Here is an 18,903-nt window from a genome sequence, read left to right on the forward strand (position 1 = left end):
TGGACTGCCTTCTAGAAGCTGCTGTTGACTTGACAATCCAAAACTGTCATATCAAAAAGTGTCGTGCCCAGGTTGTGCCCATGACTCCAACCACAATTCCAAAAAACAAAAAATTGTAGAATTCACCCTTTTACTATTGGTTCTGAAAAATAATTTCTCACACAAAAACAAGTCAAAACATAACCAAATCAATAATATCAAATCAACAACAAGAATAATTATTAACAAAATATATGCAATCCAAACAGTCATCAACTAGTTGATTAGTATGTCGCTTGGTGAGCCAGAGTGGTGAAGGCTTACTTGAACACCTTTTTGACTTTGAAATCGTTTAAGTACGCATGAATCAACTAACATAAAGTCTAGTCCCGTTATAATTAATCACAGATAAATTTAACAGAAAATTCACCTCAAAACCATAAATTAAATGAAAGATAAAATATAATAAGAAGTATAACGGAAAACTAAATTACAGATATATATATAGTTCATGGCTTTTTATAATATTTAAAACTTTTATTAGCTTTATTATTTAGAATTTCATTTTTCATAGAATTAAATAGGAATTTCACATTATGAAAACAAATTCAATTCATTTGATCTTTTTTGTTCAACTTTGTATTTAATTCAAAGATATAAAATAGTACACGCATCCATTGTTTTTGAAGTAATAAAAAAATGATTTATAATAACTGTTAAATAATGTATTCGTATTTATGTGAGAAAGAAAGAACCCTTATAACAGGCACAAGAACAAAATGGAGATCTAAAGAAGCTTTTTTTTTTTTGGTGGAGGGGGGGGGGAATCCCTAGCCAGAAAGCAAATTCAACATTCAAAAGGAAAAAGAAAAAGAAACCGGCATAGCTATTTCTGCTCCGGTCCACGACTGAGGCGGCTATTTGCAGGTCATGCCAGCGTTGCCCTCTTGCCTTTTGCATCCCCTGACTGCAAGAAAAAAAATTAATTTAATTTTCAGCGGGTGACTAGTGTGAGAAGCTGCAAAATATACGAGGGAACTTGTATGTAAGTGAGAGACCTGTGCAGCGCAGATCGCTTTGAATCCAGAAACCGGTTGTAGATTACATAGTCTCTCTGTTTTTCGGCTTCTGAAACAGACAGTCTTGCCTTTGAAGCAATAGACTTCAGAATAGCATCAGTTATGACCGGCATTTTACCAGGCTCGTTGCCGTTCGCACTGCTCAAATGTTCGTGAACTGCAGCGAGCTGTGCATCTGAGAGGAGAGCTTGGATATCAGGTCCCCTAAATCCTTCTGTCATATACGCTATGGAGTCTAAATCGACATCAATGGCCAGCAGCAGCTACATTGATTGTGCGAAAACAAAGTATTACAAAGGAAAGAAAAACATTCAATCAAGTTAAATTTCTAGTTCATGCATATGTAGCAAATCGTTTAAATTAGAGTATATCCATGTCAGACATTCATCCCTTAATCTAAGTAACAATGCTACTACATGTGATTAACGGAGTTGTGTAATTCTTGAAAGCATAACTTGCAGAATAATTTGTATTTCAGTTTCTACGACCAAACAAAAATAAAAGAAGAAAGAATGGAAATCACAGCATAGAACATATCAGTGATCAGTATCACTAACCTTTCTTGAAAGAACAGTCAGAATATCCAACCTTTCACGAGGAGATGGAAAATCACAGAAAAGGAGGCAGTCGAGCCTACCTGGTCTCAGCAATGCGGCATCAAGCAGATCCGGTCTACAGCTTATCATAATAATTCAAGTCAACTTTCATGAAACTTGAAAGGCATGCAACTCCAACTCGTAAGAAGAACCATGAAATAAGAAAATTCATAAATTCATGTAAGACCTTGAAATCAAGAAATCTATAATCTTTTTTTTTTAAATTGTGCTCTTCAAAAAGCTATCTTATTTGGTTATGCATCTCATGCCAAAATCAATCATGTGAAGATCTAATTGTTTAGAATCATTGACGTGCATCAGGACAATGCCTAAATTATGAACAATGCTCAACATTGTGGGAGCAACTGGAGATTATAATAGATACTATTGAAATTTGCAGCAAACACAAATACACCAGTCAAAACTTCAACGCCTTCTAATTCTGTTAGGAACTGTTTGAAAGCAAAATAACCATGAGAAAGATGTCAGAAATTCAGGCAAAAAGATAAAATGCAGCAAGCAAAATGATACTAACTTGATTGACAACTCGATCAGTTACTCAGTGTTGTCATGCCCTCTCTTAGGAGCAAAGGAATCGAATTCATCAAAAAATAGGAGGCAAGGTGCTGCAGCAGTTGCCTTTGAGAAAATATCCCGAACCTGAAACAATATGGCATTGAGCATGAACCATGAGTTAAATTTCTACAGCAGAAATGCAGTAACAGATTCCCCCAGCATAATGATGAACTTAATACAGTAAGGCGATAGCTGTACACCTCAGTATTATAGTCCCTTGGACTCGAGAATAAGTTAATAAATATTAATGGAAAGGGATCTACAAAATAAGGTAAAAGAGAAAAGGCTTAATTTTACTCTCTTACAGCTTGCTCAGAAGCACCAATGTGTTTGTTCAGTAGCTTCACTGATATAAATCTTAGTCAACAAGCAGCAGCGGCGGCAGCACCAACAATGTGAGTCTTGCCACAGCCAGGAGGACCATACAGGAGAACATTAGATCGCAACCTCAAAGGAGCTTTGGCAAATATATTTGGGAACTTTGAAGGCAGTTCTATCATCTGACATTGAAATATAATAATTCGTAATAGATAAAGAATATGATTCTTTCAGATTGGAATGAAACAATGACTGCTTGCAAAAGTTTAAGTCTTTGAGGACCAATTTTAGACATTACCCTAAATATTTGAAATGATAAATAAATACTATTATTTTGATCGTAGTGTTAGGAGCCAATTATTGATTGAAAACAATCATAGGCAATTTAGAAGCCAGAAGGAAAACTGCACCTCTTTGATAGCATCCCGAATGTCATTGAGACCACCAACCTCATCCCAACCAGTGCAACCAACATCAGGAGCAGATTTTGTAATGTCACGCATGGCAACCGGAAGGAAATCATGCATAGCATGAGAGAAATCATCCCTAACTAGTGCAGGCATGTGTTCTTCAGAGCCAGAATCAGAAGGCAAAAACCGGCCAACAGCAGCATGAAAAGCTCTATCAACCAATATTTCCTGAAATAATGAAATTCCTTAGTATCAACTTTTATGCACCATTTTAGGATAAGCAATGGAAAGAACATGCAATCTCATCCCCCTAGATAACACAGAACGCAACTTATTATATCTGATTTAGAATACATGCAAATTTTAAAAAATGTCACAAACATTAGAAACAAGAGCGATAAAGACGTTGGCAATATAAAGATGGAAGCAAGTGTTCTTATCCAGACGAGAAAAAAAAGAACATTAATGCCTCTTTAAAAAAGAAACACTAGACAGAAGTTCATGCACACACAAGAAACAAAAATACCAGATCATATGCATCATATCCATCACATTTGGAAGCAACATCCATTACGATATGATCATCACACTGTAGGGACCGCCTCTGAATTTCATGCTTCAATATGTCCCCACATTCAGAGGCCGCAGGTGCAGGCAGTTGTACATGAAAATCAAACCTTCCTGATAGTAACCAAATTCAATAATGGACAGCTATGAGAGAAAAGGGGGAGATAAGAAAATTTTAGAGTTGAGATTCGCTACAATTCCATTTGAAGTAAAGGAAGTTGTGATCCTTGAACCATTAAGGTAAAAATGAAGACAAACCTGATGAGCTCAAAGACTGGGGATACTTTCCAGAGATTGCACGGAAGCTATAAAAGCTACCGGACCAATACCACAGGCACTCTTCCTCTTTTCCTTCTCAATGTTACAAGATAATCTATTAGCTCACTACAAATAATCAGAACAAGAATACATCTAAGACATAAAAGAAAATTGTTTGGATCTGGAGGACAACATTAATTAAATAGAATCAAACATCTGTTAAAGCTTTGGTACTACCATAAAAGGAATAGAGGGGCAAATGGAAAATGCAGAGATATTTACCCAATATTCATCCATGATGTCAGTAGAAATTTAGTAAGTGCAACAACTGGGGTTGAAGGTTGAGATCCTTCTGAATCAGAGGAAGGCTGGATAATGCTATCAAGATCATCAAACACAACAACTGAAGGAGCATGATCTAGAGCTTCAGATACGGAACTTGAAAGTGCTAGACGAATGGTTGGAGCCTTCTCTAAAGAAAGTCCAGAGCAGCTTATAAATATTCTGTAAGTACAGACCAATATAAAAACCAGGTTTTACCCTCAGAAACCACCATTAAGAACTACAAAACCATAACGGAATGGAGATCTTTTTCCAGGAAGGGTCAGCCATGCTTATAGAATTTTAGACGTCTACATTGAGAAGGATGCATATGCATTTTCAAAAAATTTCTTACACGTGTGCTAACAGGTCTTCATGTTCTTCAAGGGACTTTGCAACAGCTCTTGCCAATAATGTCTTCCTAGAACCCTAATAAAAAATAATATTCCAGAAGTCAAAATTATCAGAAATTATTTGTCAAATGCAATAAAGCCCTCTTAAGCAAACAATAGAAGGAGGTTTTAAGATAACACAATTTCAAAGAGTCATCCTAACATATAGGTAAAAGAAATTATGCACCAATTTCTTGATCACAAAACATTAAGAACCAACAAGGTTGATTTGAGATTGCCAAAGATAAGTGATATCTACTTGCAACACCACAAAACTTTCTACAATATATACTTGAGAACTTTCCTTTTCAGGAAAAAGTTCGCAATACGATGTTTAATGACATTTTGCTTTCTCCCCAAAAGTAAAATTTAGAGAAAAGCATGTATTTCTCCTTGATACTTTATCAAAACTGATTGCAAAAGAAGCAAAAACAACAGCAACTCACCGCAGGTCCATATATTAGAACATGTCCTGGAAAAGGAAGATTATAAGTATTAAACCAAAGTCCAGAAGAAGGAGCTAGTAACACCATCAATCCTGCATGTAGTAATTTTCAGGTGAAGAAGTCCAAAAAAAAAACTAATTGTAACAATATTATAGTACACTTATAAGAAAGGCCCAGAGGAAAAATTAGTGTCAATTCCTACAGAATATCAAAATCTGTTGAAATTTTCAAAAGAGAAAAATACCTACTATTTATAACATCAGAAAAATACCCATCCAGCTTAATGAAGATACATTTGTGCTAAACCCTTTGATAGATGCTCTGTCTTTAGCAGCTCCGGACCAAGCGACGATCCAAGTATCATCGGATGAGGAGGCGCGTGGAGGCGAAGCTCAAGGGCGAGAAGGGGAGGGAGGAGAGAAGAGCGCGTGGACTGAAGGGTTGGATGAGTAAAAGAAGAAGAGAGAGGAAGCAGTTTCTATTTCCGGATAGAAAAGCAGGTTAATATACGATTAATATACGGTATTATTAGATATATTATAATATATTTAATAAATTCGGTTTAGTGTTACGAAATGTTGAGTAATAATAATGTAGTAGGTCTAAGTCATGAAGAAATATTAAAAAATTTGACAACCGACAAATTTAACTTGTCGGTTTGTGTCGATCTAAATTAAAAATGTATTAATTCATATTAATATAACAGGTAAAAATATGATAAAATTGGTCACGAAAAGACAATACCGGTAATGTCTTACCGGATATATTGAACGTGTCGATACTTTAATATAAAGATCGACACTTGTAAATTTAAAAGAGAAGCAGTTTTAACGCCTATAAAGTATCGATACTTTATAAAAATGTATCGATCCACAACGATATAACAGGTAAAAATATTTCAAAACCGATATCGAAATGATAAAACCGGTAAAGCGCTACCAGATATATTTAAAGTGTCAGTACTTTAATATAAGTATCGACACTTTGTGAATTTAAAAGAGAAATAGTTTTAGCGCCTATAAAGTGTCGATACTTTATAAAAATGTATCAATCCACAACGATATAACATGTAAAAATATGATAAAATCGGTATCAAAATGATAAAATCGGTAAAGCGCTACCGGATATATTGAAAGTGTCGACACTTTAATAAGTACGTGTAATAAATTATCGATACTTTCAAAGAAATAGTAATTATCCTTTCGAAAGTATCGACACCTGACATAAAAATATCGACAGTTTGGTAGTTGTATCGATTAAATATAAATAACATATCCTATGAAAATATAAAGGCCATAACTAAATATCCTCTGAAAATATATAGAACGGACGAGTTTTTGAAATCGAAGCGTAATTGTTGTTGCATTTCAGAAGGCATTTCTAAAGCGAAGTTTGTTTGTTTGTTGCTGCAGTCGAATCGAAAAGTATATTGTCGAAACCCTAGTTTTTAATTATTACAGTCATCAGAATTATGCTTTTTATGTATTGTTTGTGGTTTTGGAGTAAAGAAGCATTTGAGACTGATTACAGGTAGAAAGTGTATTCAAGGTAAAATATAAATGTCGATACTTTTATTAAATATTATAGGTATAAAATGATATTATAGGTTGTATAAATGTGGCGACACATTTTGTAGTGGCCATTCAAATTCTTTTGAAGAAAACCGTTTTACCAAAAGAGTAGTTATCTATATTTGTATATTGAATAAAGTGTATATAACAAGTATTTAATTTGATTTGTGTAAACTGGTATATGAAGGAAAAATGGAGTCAATGGGTGAAAAAATTGTTGGTGGCGCAGATGACTTTGAAATTGAGGTCGAGACTCGAAAGCAACCAAAGGGTAGATATATGTACTTCTAGTAAGGATATATGTACTTCTAGTAAGTATCAATGTCTTTTTATTATTGTTGTTGAAATGGTAATTGGATTAAAGTATTTAAGTACTTTAAATTGATTACAAATTTTAAATGTTGACAGTATGACCGAATGCAAAAGGATGAAGGAAGATGGCACACAGAGCGGTTCGATATGTAAAATGAAATTGACGTTGAGTATTATTTAGTGTTAATGTATTGATTAAGAAACATTTATGCTTAATATTAGGTGACAAAATATGTGAGGTCCAAATGGAATTCGATGAGTGATGCTAAAAAGGAACCTTACATCACACAGTCAAAGAATGATAGTAAAGAATACAAAGAACGGAGGAAAGCACATGAAAATAAGGTATTCATTAAACTTGTAAATACGTTTATACAAAATATATAAAAATTATAATATTGTATATTTTAAAAATGTAGGAAGTGTCAACAAGGTGCAACATTAAAAGGGTGAATTCATTAATTAAACACCTTAAGGAGAAGGGTCAGTTGAATGTGCTGAGAAAAATAGGGTTTGGATCGTTGGTAGGAGTAAGGGATCGACCTATTCGAGGAAATTGTGTCGATCCTTGATGGCGCAATTTGATGTCAAACAATGTATTGCTAAGTATGGTGATTTTTCATTTCCTCTCGGGATTCTATGTGTTGCAGCCGTATTGGGGGTAGAAAATGAAGGCAAAAGTGTTGTAGAAGTCTGTAAGAGTAAGAACTGGAAAACACTTGCCTCCAAATATGGTTTAAAGCAGATGATGATATATGTTTAACTTGAAGAGGAATCAAAAGTGGATCTTACGAGGGATGAGCTGAAGGCTAGAGTTCTATTATACCTTGTCGGTATCTTTCTTTGTCCAACGAGTGATACGTCAACGAACAAAGACTATATGAAGGTCATTTGCGATGAAGGCTTGAACGGTGAATTCAATTGGGCTGAATATGTCCATTCGAGATTGATTGAATCAATAATCACCTTTAAAAAGGGCAGCCAGAGATACCTCAAAGGGTGCATAGCAATCTTAGAGGTAAATGACTTGAATAACTTTTTTGTGTTTTTATATAAAATGATAGTATAGTTATTATATAAAATTATAAATTTTATTATAAATACAAGTTGCACTATTCGATTTTTGGTCAGGCTGTGAGGCAGTGCCGGCTTATGAAAGAACCAGAGTGGCACACATCCGTGCATGGGGGAAGGAAGAAGTGGTTAGAGTGATGGCGAAGTTGAAGTTGGATAGACCGAGGAAACAAGAAAGGGTAATAAATGTAATTAAATAATATTAAGAATATAATCAATGTCTTAATATTGTAATTTAATTTTGAAGGTTATTGACAAGGAGGTAGAGGAGGCAGAGGAGAAGAAAGAAGAGATGGTTGTATTGGGGAATGACGGTGAGGGGGATGACGGTGAGGTAAAACAAAGTAACTTCGACATTTTGAACTCTGAATTGGCTGATATCAAAAAAATCCAATTTGATATAATACAAAGACAATCAAGAGTCAAAGAGAAACTTGAGAGAGTCAAAGATACACTTGAGAGGCATAAGGGGGAAGTGGAAGGAAAAATAGATAGAGTGGTGAAAAAAGTAGAGGTATTGAGGGGTGAAGTAGTGAAAGAAGTTGAGGTGTTAAGGGGTGATCTTAAGATTTGGACGGGTGAAAAATTTGATGGAGTGGTGAAGGAGGTTGTGGAATTGAAGAGTGAACTTACGGGGGTGAAGGGGGTGGTTGATCAATACTTGGATGAGGAGAAAAATTGAAGGGTGAAATAAAATAGATGAAGAGCTATGTAGAGAAAAAATACGATGAATTGAAAAAATATGAAGAAGAAAAGAGGGATGAGGAGGAAGAAAATATAGAAGAAATGAGGAGGAAGGATGTCGATGTCATCTATATACCGGAAAGTGTTATAGATGCAGATTTGGATTCGGAATGTCCTGCACCCTAGAAGAAGAAGCAGAAGGTAAGTTGAATAAAATAAAACTTAATTTGATCTTTATCATGTTGTTGTGACAAAAATTTGTATGCAAAATTGTAGGTTGAAAAATCTGATATTCCAAGCGGAATTGATGACATCGAAGCTGCAATTTGTGATTATTTATGGAATAGTGGGTTAGAATCGGGGTAAGTGAAATATATTGCTTTGTGAGTGATATTTAAATATTTCATGACAACATATTAATCCTAATGATTCATACAGATATTCTGTAATCTCAATGGGAAATTAATTTGCTAGGGTATACGATGTTGCAACGTTGAAGCCTACGAAATGAGTTGGCGGTGTGGTAAGTAGAAAGTACAAAATGTTAAAACCTATTGAATATGTTCTTATTGTGTAATTAATTTTGTTAGGTTATTGATTTGCTCGTCTGGACAGTATGCTACGATTCGAAAAAGTCACTTTAGAGGATTGGTTACATTCCATACCACTTAGCGGTGAGTTAAATTAATAAATGTTGAAAAGTAGTGTTATAGACGGTAAATTAATAATGATTGTTGCGTAATTGCAGCAACAGTCGTTGGATGCCAACAGCAAAATTGTTGAGAGTATTGCTACCTTTTGGGGTCTCATATTGGATAACTATGTTAAATTCACTGACTGTAAGAAGGTAAGACACCATACCAATTGCAAATGATATTTTCGGATATAGAATGTTGAATTTTGTCAAATTGGGTGTGAAATTTGTTGCAGATATGATCACAATAAACTACCATAATTCACATTGGTATCTGTTGGTGTTGGATATGGTAGATCATGTTGCAACAATATATGATATATGTTTACATCTGAAGCAGCTAACCAGAGAGTGAAAGATGCTAAGAGATTGGTATGTATGTATGTATGAAAAGACATTATGTAAATTATAATGCACAATTTTTTTGGATCATAACTTCATATTTTTAATGCAGATTAAAATATTAGATGTTTATAATAAGAAACGCATTTGGGTAGAATACTGTGGATCTCTAGGAAAGTTCCCCTTGAAAATTTTCAAATTTGTGGAGCATAAGAAGAATAAGCAATTGAATGGGTATGATATGTTATCATAAATAAAAAGCTTAATTTATGCATGATTCATAATTGACATGTGTGGTTTTCAAATTTTGTAACATATATGATTGCGGCATGTATGTGATGATGTGGATTGAATCGATCGGTTCTACAGGGGCAACTGATGATTTTATAAGTGGAATTAAAAATTCGTTTGTGGTAAAATTGTTAAAAGTCGTAGATTGAATGTTGTGGTTTACAATACTTAACGTTCTGACAATTTGAATATAGGTTGTTGGAGAATGGGATCGATCGCGAATATTAAACGATCTCGTAAGCCACAATCAAAATCAACGAAGACAGGAAATAACAAAAGCTGCCATGATACACAAGAATAACAAAAGGATGCAATGATGTAAATGTAGGGTTAATGTTGTATAAGATTTATAATTTTGTATACGATTTATAATTTTGTATGTGAATGTAATTATGTATGAGATGAGAAAAGTTAGCAGTAGGTTGTTGTACATGTTTCTTATACACATTAAGAGTCATGTTGATACGTACGATATATGGAGATTGTTGTCAAAGGTAAATTTACAATGTAGTTGGTATAAATAGACTTTTTACTGAAAATTTAATAAACACTGATTTGTTTCCAACATTTTGTCCAGTATCATTCCCAAACGTAAAGTTTCCAAAAAATAAGTAAGCATATGTGTCGATCCATATATAAAAAGTATCGATCGCAGAAACATCGAAACCCATAAGTATAATGTAATAGGTAATTTTTCAATGTAACCGGTATAAATTTACCGGTTTTACAAAAGAATAGGTCTACAACATGTATCGACACTTTTTGATTTTGTGTCAATACTTTTGGTCCAGAATGAATGCCAGAAAGGGCGAAACCATAAAGTGTCGATCCATTTATAAAAAGTATCAATCCCAGAAACATCAAAACCCATAAGTATAATGTAATAGGTAAATTTTCAATGTAACCGGTATAAATATACCAGTTTTACGAGATAATAGGTCTACAACATGTATCAAACCTTTTTAATTTTGTGTCGATACTTTTGGTCCAGAATGAATACAAAAAAGGGTGCAACCATAAAGTGACGATATATTTATAAAAAGTATCGATCTCAGAAACATCGAAACCCATAAGTATAATGTAATAGGTAATTTTTCAATGTAACCGGTATAAATATACCGGTTTTACGAGATAATAGGTCTACAACATGTATCGACACTTTTTAATTTTGTCTCGATACTTTTGGTCCAGAATGAATCCCAAAAAAGGTGCAACCATAAAGTGTCGATCCATTTATAAAAAGTATCGATCCCAGAAACATCGAAACCCATAAGTATAATGTAATAGGTAATTTTTCAATGTAACCGGTATAAATTTACCGGTTTTACGATAGAATAGGTCTACAACATGTATCAACACTTTTTAATTTTATGTCAATACTTTTGGTCCAGAATGAATGCCAAAAAGGGTGTAACCATAAAGTGTCGATCCATTTATAAAAAGTATCGATCCCAGAAACATCGAAACCCATAAGTATAGTATAATAGGTAATTTTTCAATATAACCGGTATAAATATATCAGTTTTACGAGATAATAGGTCTACAACATGTATCGACACTTTTTAATTTTATCTCGATACTTTTGGTCCAGAATGAATCCCAAAAAAGGTGCAACCATAAAGTGTCGATCCATTTATAAAAAGTATCGATCCCAGAAACATCGAAACCCATAAGTATAATGTAATAGGTAAATTTTCAATGTAACCGGTATAAATATATCGGTTTTATGAGAGAATATGTCTATAGCATGTATCGACACTTTTTAATTTTATGTCGATACTAATTTAAATATCGCGTGTTTTTCCCCTTCATTATTTATATATAAATCGATACAAACTCCAAATCGATAAACCCTAAACCTAAAGACATAAGAGAACTCTTCCTCTCCAACGAATACTAGCGTTATTATAACAGTGACGATAAGATATTCAAGTAAATTTATCGATATTTTATGGGTTTGATTGATTTTTATATTGGAGTTTTTTTTTTCCTGAATGTGTTTGTGTTCCATTGTAATAGCATACACACCCAAAATGGCTCCAAAACGTCAGCGTCAGAAGCGCGGTCTTTCTCAAAGCTTTTCCTCAACCCAATTCTTCTCAATCACAACCTCATTCTCAAACAAACATTTCTTCTGAGGAAATCAGGTCTTTCGAAACTCTGAACTTTAGATCCGATATGGAGAAACAAATATGGCAGATGAGTTTTAAAGTAAGGAAGATTCGTCCCGAACGTGTCATTGACCTGGTGTCGCAACCGTCTATCGGTTGTGCCCCGGAATTGGGCTTCGACGTGAAAAATGGATTGGGAGTCGCCACCGATCATTTATTTAAAAATAAATGGGTTGATCGGATACCCTATTTCTTACCTGATCTGCGTCTTTCCAAAGATGTGTCGGGTTCGGGAGTCGGTTACGATCAAGGAAGGATTAGCACCCTTGAACCGTCCTTTCGGTACTACGTAAGGATTAGCACCCAGTGCAAAAAGATCTATAGTCTTCCATTCATCAGGGTGGTTCTTCATTAGTTGCTTTATATGGATCCACTCGATTCCTTCCCCGTTACCTTTGTGTCGAAGTCGATCAGTCACCCATTTTTCATCAACCCCTGCAATCTTAGCTAGTCCGTTCTTGAAATGCTGACTCTTGATGTGTTTGATATATGCCCTCTTTAGTCTGATGTTTTCGCAGTACAGTAGGGTAGTATACTCTTTAATTGTGGGCACCATGTCCTCCCGGTTAAAGGTGAAACAACTATATCTCGGGTTTCAGAATTGAATTAATGCTCGGAGCAGGGGCTCATCAGTCTTGACATGGAGTAAGAGGGCAATATCACCATATCGTTGGCTGAACTTCTGCTTTCTGTCATTCCCCCAACTGTCCCAAATGTTTCGCAACTCTTGGACATCATTATGTTTCAGGCTGACAGAGGCATAGCTAACCAGCTCTGATACGTAGTTCTCCTGAAGACTGTCTCCCTTCTCTTTCTGAGTCATCTTGGACCATAGTCGTGCCTCGGCGTTCTTAATCTCTTGTATTACAACACCTTTGTCCATTAATTCAGATTATTTTGTGTGTAATAAACGCTTTTTAAGGATCAATAGCCTCTTGTTATGATGCAAATGCTAAAAAAACAAACACAAAGGCAGAAATGCTAGTAAAATAAATAAATAAATGACGAAAAAAAAGACATGGTTAAGGTAAAAATATCCTAGGTTTCGGAAATGTGGTTTCGGGATAGGCTCTAATTCTCCATGGTCTCCCAGTTTAGGTTCTAAAAACGGTACCCGAGTTCTCCTTGCCGGTGCTCCCTTGGGCTTGCCAGACCCTTAGTCCTAAACCCATCACAGGCTTGTGTGGACTAAGTTAAACTCGAGGGGACACATTCCCTTATGCCCGCACGGTGAATAAATTCACACGAAGACATAAGGTATATGAATCCCGAAGGCTACTTGCTAGGCCCGCACGGTGAATAAATTCACACGAAGGCGTCGCTTTCACCCTCACTTAAAGCAGGGTTTGGAGCTCGGGTTTAGAGCCTTAGATGAAAAATCTTTAAGGGCTGAAATCATTAAAAAACGGTTAGTACAACTATTTACTCAAAAATATAATCAAAAGTAAGTAATAAGGATCAAAATGTTACCTTAAAATTTAAACTTACCCTTTTCATTAAAAAGACAACTGAAAATTATCTTAGACTGACTCACTTACCTGTCTCCCTAGCGGAGTCGCCAAGCTGTCGCAACCGTCTTTCGGTTGTGCCCCGGAATTGGGCTTCGACGTGAAAAATGGATTGGGAGTCGCCACCGATCATTTGTTTAAAAATAAATGGGTTGATCGGATACCCTATTTCTTACCTGATCTGTGTTTTTCCAAAGATGTATCGGGTTCGGGAGTCGGTTACGGTCAAGGAAGGATTAGCACCCTTGAACCGTCCTTTCGGTACTACGTAATTTCTAGTTGTTTTTGATTAAGAAAATTGCAAGTTAAATTAAAAGGTAAAATTTGATCCGAATTACTTACCCTTAATGAGTTTACGGAAATACCCTTAAAAATAAGATTTTAAAAGAAAATAATAATAATAAAAGAAAGTAACAAAACTAAAGAGTAAACCAAGTAAATAAATGAAACCAATAATAATAAACATAACAAAATTGGATTAAAAAAATGAAATTGAATAAAATAAAATAAATGAAGATAAAATATATACAAAAAGAATAAAAAGGTAAAGTGTTTTTTTAAAAAAGAAAAATAATAATAAGAGCAAAGAAACTAAAAATATAATGAAAATAAATAAATAGTATAAATAAAATAATAAAAATATATATAAAAATATAAAAATGTATGTATAATATAATAAAATACTAATAGTAATAATAATAATAAATAAATGAAAAATAAATATACATATAATATTAACTAAAAAAATAGTAATAATAGAAATATAAAATAAAATGAAGTAAGAATATATATATAATGTTAGGAAAATATAGTAAAAAAACATAGTAAATAAGTAAACATAGATAAAAATAATAATAATATATATATATATATAATAATAATAACAGGAAAATAATATAATATAACGTAAAGAAAAATGAAAAAAATTATAATAAATAAATAAATAAAATATAATTAAATATATATATATATATATATATACATATAAATAATAAGGGCTAAATTAAAATAAAAAATGAATTAGGGGTCAAAATTAAAAGCCAATCGAAGAAAAAAATGACAAAACACGCGGATCCACACGACCCGTTTATAAAAATCCAAATAGTTTTTCAAAAAAACAAGCCTCAGGGACTAGATCTATAAAAATAGATCTCGAAAACGCCCCCGTTCATCGGCCAAAAACACTTCGCTCAGTTTTCTTTCGAATCAAAACACAACAAGGGTAAGAAAAAATAACATGCGAAGGTATGAACTTTACCTTTCAAAATATAAATGCTTCGAAAAATGGCTACGAGTTGCTTGTAATTTTTTGCTTGGTATTTCGTATATCCTCTTCCGAATGTGTTACAATAGTGAGTTACAATGACTATTTATAATGCTTGTGGATCCTATCTTTAGGAGTTTAAATAATAGTAGAACTCTATCATATTTTTAGGAGTTTGAATCCTAGTAGGACGAAAAGGTGTGTTGACACCTGGGTTTCTTGTTTGATGATAAATATGCATTTAGTTTTAAATCCACATTTACATCTTAGGGTTGGCTTGAATTCCTTGGTGTAGAACCAAAATATTACCCAAACCTAGTTAGAGTCTTCTACAACATTGCTTCCTTATAGCACGAGCCTAAGAAGACTAATATAATAGGAATTAATACCCATGTCATGGGGAAGGAAATATATATATCTATGGAAACTATTACGGAGGGTCAGGTGTCAAGAATAAAGGGGATTCAGATGAAAATAATTTAGATACTACAATACAACGGGTTCCTAGAAATAGCCCAATTCACCTAGATGTAGAGTCGAGAGTGTTTCATAAAATGCTTATGTGGTATATCCGGCCTAGTGGGGGAAAACATTCAACGCTTCGAGATAGCGATTATTGGTGGATAACAAAGTATAAATCCAAAACGGCTCAAAATATTGCTAAACTGATATTTAATACAATTGTATATATGGTCACAAAGGGATTAACAATTTCAACTTCACTACCATATGGATGTGTCATCACCCATCTGTTGAAGAAGAAAGAAGTTGATTTTTCGCATGACGCCGCTGTTCGATTAACCCACAAGATTGACATGTTATTTTATCATTGTGCGATGAAGCTCCATGTTGCGTGATGAATTACGTCAACGACATCAAACGAGTTAGGTAATTCATTATTTATGTTTATAAACATTTACACGTTCTGAAATGTATTTTATTTTCTTTTAACAGATGTGGACAAGCAAGCGGTCAATGAAGATGAAGATGACGATGAAGATGACGATGATGATGATGATGATCCAAACAAGTATATCGTGTCTGCAACGCCGCCTTCAAGAAAACTTTTAATTTTTGATCTCAATGGTGTCCTTGCCTACATCCCAAGACTGCCTACAGGTTTTAATTTTGTTCTTTTGTATATATTATTTTAACATATAAGCGTAGAACTTTAATCTCATTTTCTTCATGTTGTAGATGTTGTCCTCAAAACAGATTATTTGAATTTATGCAATTTTATGTAGACAATTTTGTTGTTGTCATTTGATCTTTCAAGATGAGGTTAGAACTCTTGAGCAATTGAATTACTGTAGCCAAAATTGTTAATATACAATTGAATGTTAACATTCAAACTTGATTACAATATCAGGCATAACGTCGACCATGTACTTGAGAAACTACCTTCATTTTTCTAAGCATTTTCTATTCGTTTGGGTAAGATGAATGTCGTTACAGTTTGCTGACTTTTCTTTGTCTATGATTCCTACATATTTATGTTCGACTGTTTGTGAACAGGATCAAGCAAAATGCAAAACATACGATAATGTTACCTACTGTAAAGATCTCAACGATGTTTGGAATGCGTGTCCTAATTTTAACGAGCTAAATACACTTTTGGTCGATGATTCAGCGAAAAAAATGATTTATAATCCGGTAAGTTGCATTTAAGCAATATGTTTTTCCAGTTAAACAGGTGTTCATACATTGATTGATTAACAATTTATGTGTTTATATAGAAATACAATTACATATGTCCACATACCTTTGACGCTGCTTCCCATTCGAACGACAATGCTCTAGGTATGACACAAATTTATTCATGCTTATGCAAATTTAGTTTATTGTTAGTAAAATTGTACCTCATTAGTTTGATCATTGAAATTATTTATATATGTCCTTAGAAAAAGATAGAAACATACGAGAGTATTTGGAAAATTTATTGAAGGAGCCTAATGTTCCGGACTTTGTTAGAAATAACCTTTTTTCATCGAATTAATTTCGTTGTCGATACATTATTTGAACATTGTTGTGTATGTATCTTTTGGTTTGATTATATTGTGTTTATATTTTCATTAATTATTCCATATTTGATTCTCTGTATGCAGATACATTTGAGGATTGTTGAAATATCAATACTAGTTATTAATGTATTTTACATCTGCGTGCAAATGTATCGAAACACATTATTAAAGAAATGTTTCTATGATCTCCACAACAAAAATTTCATACTTAGAAATATCGGTATATTTATAATCGTTTTCTATAATGTATCCAAACTTAAAGTTTCCCATAAAGTGTCGATCCATATATAAAAAATAACGACCCCAAAAACATCGAAACCGATAATTATAATGTAATAGGTAATTTTTCAATGTAACCAGTATAAATATACTGGTTTATGAAAAATAGGTCTACAACATGTATCGATACTTATCAATATTGTGTCGATACTTTTTGTCCAGAATGGATGCCAAAAAGGGTGAACGCACAAAGTGTCGATACATTTTCAAAGAGTGTCGATCCAAAAGGGTTGCACGCATAAAGTTTCGATACATTTATTAAAAGTGTCGATCCCAAAAATATCGAAATCCCATAATTATAATGTAATAGGTAATTTTGTAATATAACCGATATACATATACCGATTTTATGAGAGAATAGGTATATAACATATCGACACTTCTTAATATTGTGTCGATAATTTTTGTCCAGAATGGACGCCAAAAATGGTGAACGCATAAAGTGTCGATACATTTTCAAAAAGTGTCGATCCCGAAAACATCGAAACCCATAATTATAATGTAATAGGTAATATACCGGTTTTATGAGAGAATAGGTCTATAACATGTATCGACACTATATAAATTTGTGACGATACTTTTTGTCCATAATGGATGCCAAAAAGGATGAACGCACAAAGTGTCGATACATTTTCAAAGAGTGTCGATCCCAAAAATATCGAAACCCATAATTATAATGTAATAGGTAATTTTGTAATATAACCAGTATAAATATACCGGTTTTATGAGAGAATAGGTCTACAACATATATCGACACTTTTTAATATTGTGTCGATACTTTATGTCTAGAATGGATGCCAAAAAGGGTGAACGCACAAAGTGCCAATATATTTTCAAAAAGTGTCGATCCCAAAAACATCGAAACTCATAATTATAATGTAATATGTAATTTTTTAATATAACCGGTATAAATATACCGTTTTATAAGAGAATAGATTTACAACATGTAGCGACACTTTTTTATTTTGATTTGATACTTACGATATATGGAGATTGTTGTCATTCCATTCCGTCTTCGAAAAAATCAGTTGATGTAGGTTGTGTGCTTATATTCAAACTGAGCTTGACTTGAGGAAATGTTAGTTTGTTATGCCCCTCACCGTTGCAGAACCCACATCGCCTATTTTCTTTTCGACCTTGTTCTTCGGTACTTCTTTTCGCTTGCGTTGTTTTCGTTGAGGGTCACGAACGTTGTTTACTACAATACTCTGGTTGACTGAATCATTCAAACCAAACGAGTTTTCTAATTCTTCTATTAGTCTTTTCATCTCATCTCTTGCGGTTTTGAAAGACTCGTCTTTCTTCGATGCAATGTAGCATAACATACTTGACGTTGAACGTAGAGCAGTGAACCTTGCCATTTACATCACTTCTGGAGACATATTCAAGTCAACAAACTGGGTGCAGAAGCCTTCGCATCATTAGTCGACCTAATTTGAATCAAAGTCCCAGGCAAATATGTGTAATCCAAGTGCTTCAAAATATGAAGTTGATGGCGACACGGAAGTCCAACGTCTCGAATTTTTTGCAGGAGCAAATTAGGGTCTTCGTACGAGAATCAAAACTAATTTCAAATTTCCTATTTTTTTATTTGTACTTTGACAAAATATAATGTTGGCATTCATCTGATAAGGACTGAATCTCTGTCTCAATCTGGTACAATGTCTCCCGTAGAAGTTCATCTTGGAACGCACGAAAAGATTCGTGGGTAAAAATCGCAGTAGCATGGTTTTCAAGGTCGACCAGTTTT

The 18,903-nt window shown here is 33.8% G+C and overlaps 1 pseudogene; it reads right to left on the reverse strand.

The window, feature by feature from the left end:
• Positions 1–713: 713 nt before the first annotated feature.
• On the reverse strand, positions 714–18,514 carry LOC120121249 (annotated as a pseudogene).
• Between the last annotated feature and the right edge of the window lie 389 nt (positions 18,515–18,903).

This window comes from Hibiscus syriacus, unplaced genomic scaffold (genome assembly GCF_006381635.1).
Source record: "Hibiscus syriacus cultivar Baekdansim isolate YM2019G1 unplaced genomic scaffold, ASM638163v2 tig00110365_pilon, whole genome shotgun sequence".
In the NCBI taxonomy this organism is placed as follows: Eukaryota; Viridiplantae; Streptophyta; class Magnoliopsida; order Malvales; family Malvaceae; genus Hibiscus; species Hibiscus syriacus.